Source organism: Euprymna scolopes, chromosome 32 (assembly GCF_053919585.1).
Source record: "Euprymna scolopes isolate OS-2025 chromosome 32, ASM5391958v1, whole genome shotgun sequence".
Taxonomy (NCBI): domain Eukaryota; kingdom Metazoa; phylum Mollusca; class Cephalopoda; order Sepiida; family Sepiolidae; genus Euprymna; species Euprymna scolopes.
In genome coordinates, this window is record NC_136513.1 from 14,817,501 (window position 1) to 14,826,112 (window position 8,612).

Genomic DNA, 8,612 nt, shown 5'->3' on the forward strand with positions numbered 1-8,612 from the left:
TGTTGACAATTTGAGGGAGGACTAAAGAAACCTCAGCGGAGAGAAGTTAAGGTCTATGCTTTAAATGGGTCTAGTTTTTACATGGTATAACGCCCTTGTGAAGGAGTGATTTTAAGGTAACATTGTATAACTAAAGTTAATAAGTAGAAGTTAAAACCCACTCCTATCAGATCAGATATATTTGATTTGATAGCAGAATGGGTAGTAGGCAATTGTTTTACTGTTTCCGGAAATAAACTAACCCACAAGAGCTCAGTATTAATATAAATTAAGATATACAGGATGTTTGTCAACATTTTGAGTTACAAGGATTTAAAACGTATATAGGCAGTTGTCCTGGAGGTGAATTAACTCGTCCGTTTAACTTATATAGAAATTAATTGTTCTAGTATTTTTAGTATACGCCACTTTCCATCATATGTAGTAAAAGCCTTATGCTGTTGAACGGGCTTGCCTACTTCCATGTTGTTCGTCGGTCAGAAGTTTAGCATCTGTAAGGTGATGAACTAGAGCTTGGTTAAGTATGGACTCAAATATTTTGGCAAAAAGTGAGAGGAGGCTAATGGGGCGGTAATTTACTGGGTCAGTTTTTTCGTCAGAATTCTTGAAAACTGATACCACAGAAGCAGTTTTCAAGCAGGTAGGAAATCAAGATTCGTTAAGGCATTTATTGAAAAGTTTAGAGAGGATTGGAGCTACTTCGCCGGAGCACTTTTTGAATCCCACATTCGGGATCAGATCAGGTCCACATGCTTGTGAATAGTCAATATTTTTTTATGATAGCATTCACCTTAGAAGGGGTTGTTTTTTTTTATCATCTACTGTGACCTCTATCCGAAAAGGAAGTCCGGGAAAGCGTGGTTAGCAGGGTCCAGTGTTGAGTTGGAGGCAAACCGACTAGCAAGCATGTTGTTGAACAAACATCACGCTTGTTGGATTGTGGTAGAATTGTTTATTGCCCGTCATGTACTACACTGTTGTAGATTTTCCAGAAGTCACGGGTTCCTAATTACTGTGCTTCGGTGAGTTTTTTAGTGGTTTCAGTAAATTCTTTCTTAACTGTCGCTATTTCTTTTTTGTAGTTACTTCTGGCTTTTATATACGTCTGTCTGTTTGCACTGAATTTATGTCGGGTAAATCTGCGGTACGAGTGCTGCATTTGCGCAATGGCAGCTATACATGTGAAAGTAAACCATACTGGAGAGTGATGCTTGCTATAAAATTTCCGCTTGAGAAAATGTGCTTCAAATGATGTTTTGAACACTTCAGTGGTCTCATTTGCGCACTGTTCAGAAGGATGTTAAAATATATTTCGTCATGGGGCGGATCGGTGTATTTGTTCAGGAGTGAATTCAATGCGCAGAAATATATAATCATATATAGATCATTAAAATAAATAATGATCGGTTAATTCATTTAGGAGCCAATCAAATACATGCAAATATACAGACATATACATAATTAAAATTCATAATGATCGGTTGAATTGTTTAGGAATGAATTCAATACTAAATTCCATTAAAAATTTACTCCGGCCGCTTTTTTAGACAGCATTATTAACCGGTAACGTCAGAGAGATCGCAACAATATAGGTGTTTAATTAAGTAGGATTTTATAATTGAAAACTGATTTCCGACGATAAAAGTTAGCAAAACAGATTCGTTTTTTTTTTTTGTTTTAATCTGAAAAAAAAAACACCCCAGCAAATTGGTATATTTTTATTTTAATTGAACAATGTTAATTCTTTTATTCAATTCTCTTCAGCTTTAAAAGTATACAAAATCGTTAGCATATTTTAAATACATTGCTTTTCATTTAATTTTTCCATTGTATACAGTGCAACGCAAATGTATTGGATACATTACATTTTCCTTCATAACTTGTATTAGAGTTCAATGTTATACCTAAAATTGGATCAATATATTCCTATTACTATTCTAATATGTGAGGTATTAATTACAAAATTAAAGGTTAGAAAGTTTACATTAAAGGAGAAACATAATTCAACTAACGTAATGGCCTCACTATCCCCATTTCAATTCATGTTTCTCTGTAAGCATTAAGCCGAGGAGTTAAAACAAAGTACATTTAGTTAATCTCCCATTAATCATGGTTATTTGTGGTTGAGAAAGTTTCTTGTAATTATTAAAACTAGCGGGAGGTACCCGGTGTTGCCCGTGTGTTTGTAGGTGTGTGTTAAAAAGAAACATTAAAAAAAGAAATGAATGTTTTATTAGGATGATCTGATTGAACCCGGAAGCCTTGATGCGAAGGTGGAAACAAAAGGGGCGGGCAAATAGGCAACCACCTAAGGATTGACAAGCGTGTTAAATTAAGGGTTAAAAAGGCCCAGAGGATTGATTGACAGTTGACCGCTTAATGAGGTCATCGCGGGGGCGTTACGATGATGTGTCATTTTTTTTAATTACTGCAAGGCAGATGTTTGCCGTTAATTACTTTGTTTCAATGCGGGTCAGTTTTGGCTTCCCGAATATGCTGGGCGTTGTCATCAGCTCCCCATTTAAAGGGTATATTCCAATTGGACGTTCGCGGTGATCGTGCCGCGAACGATGCCTTGCTGTACTTATCTCCCCCCCCCGGCAAAAACTGTGAACCAAAACTGAAAGTGAATTCCGTCAAGACCGGATCAGGCGAGACCGGCAACCATGGGTGTAAGCCGAGAAGCGTCGTAACAGACGCAGAGTACTTGTAAAAAAATAAAACAAGCCGGAAAAAATCCCAATGCAAATAAACCCCCAAAAGAGATTTCAAGAACCTACCTTGTTAAATTACAATATGTTTAATATATTTCAGTATTTTTCGGATTGTTTTTCCAAATTTTGACCCGTAGTTTTGTTTTTTTTTGTATTTTTTGTGTTTATTTTCCAATTCGTTTGTTTCGTTTCATTTCGTAGATTATAAATATCGGTTACAGACGGTATTTATCCAGTTAAGAAAATAAGAAATGTGTAAGTAACTAATCTAGTAAGAATTCATCCCTCCACCTTAGCATCACCTTAAAAGTAACCGTGAACATAACCGGCGGAAAGAAATATAACTAAAATAAGAGAAATATTAAGTCGAGTGTCTCCTTAAAAATAACCGTAAACAAAACCGAAGGGAAAAAGAAAATTAATAAAATAAGGAAACTATAAAGACGAGTATCTCCTTAAAAATAACTGTAAAAGTAATCGAAGGGAAAAAGAACATTACTAAAATAAGGAAACTATAAACTGGAGTAATCCTGTGACAATATGAGACCGATGGTTGCCGCTGTCGTCCGATCCATGCCTGACAATAAATCAGTCGCAGTTGGTAAAGGAATAATATCATCAAACACATAGAAAAGAAAACTCCATGGTGGAAAAGAAAGGAACGTTGTATAAACACAGTTGGATACGCAAGTAGTAGTTGTCGACAGTAGAGTGTGTTGTAAAACAGGGAATCCACAGTTAGTTCGTTTCGTTTATTTTTTTTATAAACGCGATTTTCTGTGTAAACTGTAAACGATAATGAGAAGAAAAAAAATAGAAAAAAAAATCATAAAAGGGAAAAATGGCGTAATTGCCCATTGGATTAGGTAATAAATGAAAAAGGGCAATAAATAAATAAAAATTGTTAAAAAAAATGAAATAAAAAAGTGATCGTTAGAATAGCTGTATGCCAATCCACTTTCTTAAGTAACTACGAACGCAAACCGGGGATTCACATAATTTTCTACTATGAACGATCCAGTCCGGTGTAAATCGGTGGCGTTGGAAGGGGGAATCTAATAGAGAGTGAAGACTTTACTACTTCCATTGATGCTATTCGATTTTTCAGCGAACACTTACCGGATGAAACATAGGAATTCAGGATCAGCGACGTTATGGAAAGCTAATATGCCTATAACACACCTCAGATATTGTACTGCAGCATGTGTGTAATATATTTGCATGTAATATCTCGATTTTTAATCCTATTAAGGTCAAACTCAGAGGGAAAAATGAGTTCATTTTATTTATATAGAAGAAGATAGATAGAAGAGATAAAAACCATAGTGTTAGCAGCGTTGAATTGTACCATCCATGTATGCCCCCATTTCAATACAGGCTGGTAGAATTCCATTGGGGTTTCCGCCATAGCTTGGAACATATGTTCATTCGTTTTCCACCTCGTGTCCGTTTTAGATTACAGGAAATGTATCTATTTGAGTGAAACTTTCATAAAGGAGGTTATTTGTGATTGTCAGGTTAAAAGATCAACCTGGGGCTAATCTGCATTCATAGCATATTGATTTGCCGAACGACCAGCAAGAATAACTGTATCCTGCTTTTATTTTCGAAGTATACAGACGTAAAGTGTTCATCCAATAATAATAGATTATTTGATTTTCCTGAGAATACTCTCGTGTCCTACATTTTAGGAAGGCATCGATATATCAAGTTCTAGTCCCCCCTTTCCTTTACTAGTGCAAAATTAAGAGATTACATTAAGTATAACTGCAGTATAAAAGACTTGGCTAAACCACTAGTCTTGCTCGGAAACAGGTTAAACAGCTGTGAGGTAGTGGACTCGAATTTTGTGAATATCGAACTCAAAGATTTTGACGGTAAGAAGGAGCAGGCTAATGGAGTGATTAATTAATTAATAATTTCTTCGTTCACCAGCAGTCATGTAAACTGGTAATATAGAAGCAATTTTCCAGCAGTCATGAAAACAACATTCGTTGGGGCATTGGCGGACATTTTGGAGAGAAGTGAAGAAACCTCAGCGGAGCTGAGATAAGGCCCATGCTTTCAGGTGTCTAGTTTTTCCATGATATCACACCCTTGTGAAGGGGTGATTATCAGATAATCTAGTTAACGCAAAGTTAAGAAGTAGAAGTAAAACCCCTCTCCTATCGTATGATTATTTGATTTTATAGCAGTGTGGTTAGTAAAGCAATTCTTTTTTTTTTCCAATTGGAACAACGAAAATAAACTAACCCACAAGAGCACAGTATTAATATAAATTAATATATACAGGAGTTTAGTCGTCCTTTTGTAGTTACAAAGATTTAAAACAGATATTGGTAGTTGTTCTGGAAGTAAAGTAACTCGTCCGTTAAACTCATATTGAAATGAATAGTTCTAGTAGTTTTAGTATTACACATGGCACACTATATGTAGTAAAAGGCTTATTCTACAGCATACATCTAGTTAAACATTATTGTTTAAAAAAGGAGTGGAAAGCCCAAAACTTAAGTTCAAGCCGCCGATAAGACACACTGGAGAGCGGTATGTTTTTGTATCATTTCTAGCCTATGGCAACAAAGTTATTGTGTGAAATCGCTTGTATATATAACACGTGCAATATATTAACCGAAAGATACTCTATAAATGTATAAAAGTGAAATGTCTGTGGGTGTGTGTATGTACATTACCCTGTGAAATAACGCTGTCAATCTTCGATCTAGGGGTTGGAGATTTGACCTAAGGATTATTGAGGTTTGTGAATACAAATTACTCATCAATTTTCTGGTCTATACATTTAAAATTTTACATATAGGGTAATCAGAGATGTGACAAGCTTTATTATAAGTTTGTCTCCGAAATTTTAGCTAAAAAAGGGGATTAAAAATTAAAATAAGAATTGATCTGTACGATGTCTAGCAAACAACCTGGTTAATTTTGGGTCTAAACATTTGGCATTTTACGTAGCGCACGTCAAAACATGTGGCAAGCAAATCAATCAGTTTTGGGCTAAACCTTGGCTCTAAAAAATGTCAAAGTTGAAAGATGTAACCTTTGCAGATTCGACCAAATTTATTCGCCACTTTTGGGTCGAATGACTAAAATTTTATATGTAGGTCACGTCGACATATATAACGCATGGTATTTTGATTTGAGACCCAAATTGGGGTCCAATTTACAAAAATAAAATTGAAATCTGGGGTATCTAGGAAATTTCTCAGACACACGTGTGTCCAAATATATGAAATCTTGCGTAAAGTTTATTCACACGTCGGAAAACTTATGAACAGTACATAGAACCCCACCTAAGCTTGGCTGCACTGCGAGTATATATATATATATATATATATATATATATATATATATATATATATATATATACCATTATAATTTTTAAATGCATATAAGAACCAAGAAATAATAAAAGTACAATATTCCCGTGACTTGAACATTAAAAATATACTTATATGTATATGTATATGTATATATATATATATATATGTGTGTGTGTGTGTGTGAAAATGTATGTGTGTGTACATTTCACTACCTGACTACTCTTTCATTTGTCAGTCTACAGACTCAAGACTTTACATAAGGGGTATTGAGATTTGGGAAAATCTTTTTAATCGATTTTCGACCAGAAATTAAGCTGTCAATGGGTCAAAGTTAAACGATTTTCCTTTGAAAATTATACCAAACTCCTGCGTTACTTTTGGTTTAAACACGTGAGATTGTAGATGTTGTTTACTTGGAGAAAGATAAAATACTTTAATTTCATTTTGACCCAAAACAATAAAAGGCATACATTGACTACTGCGGTGTCTGCTAAATGACTCAGCTGATTTTGGGCCTGAATATTTGCAATTTTACATTGGACAATTTTTTCTTTGTTTTTTGGCTTAAAATCTTGCTGGCAAGAAGGCAAAGTTTAAAAGATTTGACGTTTGTAGACTCATGCAAACTATTAAGCTAATTTTATGTATAAATAGTTGAAAATGGATATAATGTGTATTTAGATGTGTAGCAAGATTTTTCTTCAATGATTAAGCGAACATTTGACTGCCAACGCATCGAATTTGAGAGTTTATCTTTGAACATTCTACAGAACTCCTTCGCACATTTGGTGTCTAAACACTTGAAATTTAAGATGTAGGTTTCCTGGCCATCTATCAAACTTTGTAATATATGTGTATACAATATGCACATAAAGTTATTAACAGTACATATGGCCCGAGCAAAGCCTGGCTGGGCTGCTTGTTGGTTTGTATAAATACGCAATCTTCAGGATTAATCATATATATATATATATATATATATATATATATATATATATATATATTTCTGTAAAAATATATTTATTTTTATTTTATATATCGATTCTTATAATAGCAGCTCAATGGGAATACAGAGAATATATATAATAAATAACAAAGGTTTCTATTCCAATAATGTAAACACTTCTGTGTTTTATTCCTTTACAGCAGCTGATTTATACAGTCCTCGACAGTATCTGTTTCCTAGCGCAGAATCAATCACTTAATATATATATATATATATATATATATATATATATATATATACATGCATATATATATATATGTATATATACAAATATATATATATATATATATATATATATATATATATATATATATATAGTCATCGCCATACAGTACTGTGTCGCTGTTTGACAGATCATCAGTGCGGCTAGACAGGAAACTACCTAAAGCCAGGATCGAAACCTGAATGCCCAACTGATATTCAAGGCTTCTCCCCATTACGCTATACGTCTGTTGTCATGAGGGTCATGAATTTAAAGATGTTTGATATCGTCCAAATGCATCCACTTGACTTGTTTACACAAATGGCGTCGCTGAATCCGCTAAAGGCATGTTGTATATCACTTCCCAAAATGTTCAACCCAAGATTTCTAAGATAAAGAGAACTACTTCATAAGTTTACATAATTTTCTGTTTTTGCCAAATTTTCCGTAGGGTAGAGGTGAGAGTGTATTTGTTTCTACATCAGAATGCTATAGTAACGAAGCACTTTATTTCTAATATAAATACCATACTACTCGAATATATTACATTATTTTCTGTTTTGATTACTTTTATGTACATTGCATGTAAAATTTTCTTTGTTTTCACATGGTACTATACTGCACAAGTACCGTATTTCTTGTTTAAGAGAGTGCACAACTACCTTTTATTAATTTATAACTGAAAGAACTCAATACTTTTTATGAAATTTTCTGTTGTGCAAAATGTTTTATACATCAGGTTGTAAGAATTTGTTTATTTTTATCCGGGGGCTATAGTAAAGAAGTACTATGTTTTTTTCACATATGAGTTATACTATTCGAATACTTAACGGGAGTTTGCAGTTTTAATAACTTATGTGCGTCACAGTTAAGATATTTATTTTGTTTTTTCATGTGAGTACTATACTACTCAAATACAGTATTTCTTGTGTAAGATACTCTGAAAATATCTTATTTTTGATATAAATATGAAACTACTCGATGATTTTACATTAGTTTTCATATGCGTACTATACTGTACAAGTACCCTAATACTTGGATAGAATTCCCTATACACATATATACATTTACAAAGTAAGTGACCATTGTATGTGATTTGTTTAATTTGACATGTATAGGCATATACAAACATATAGATTATATATACTTCTTTGTTATCAGTTTATTAGTTTGGAGATTGATCCAAGACACAAAAAGATATAATCAGATACACATAATTAAAGTAATAATAATGTGTTAATAAGTTTAGGAGTGAAGCCAATATAGATATCAGTATATATATATATATATATATATATATATATATATATATATATATATATATATATATATATATATGGCGTTGAGTGTATTGT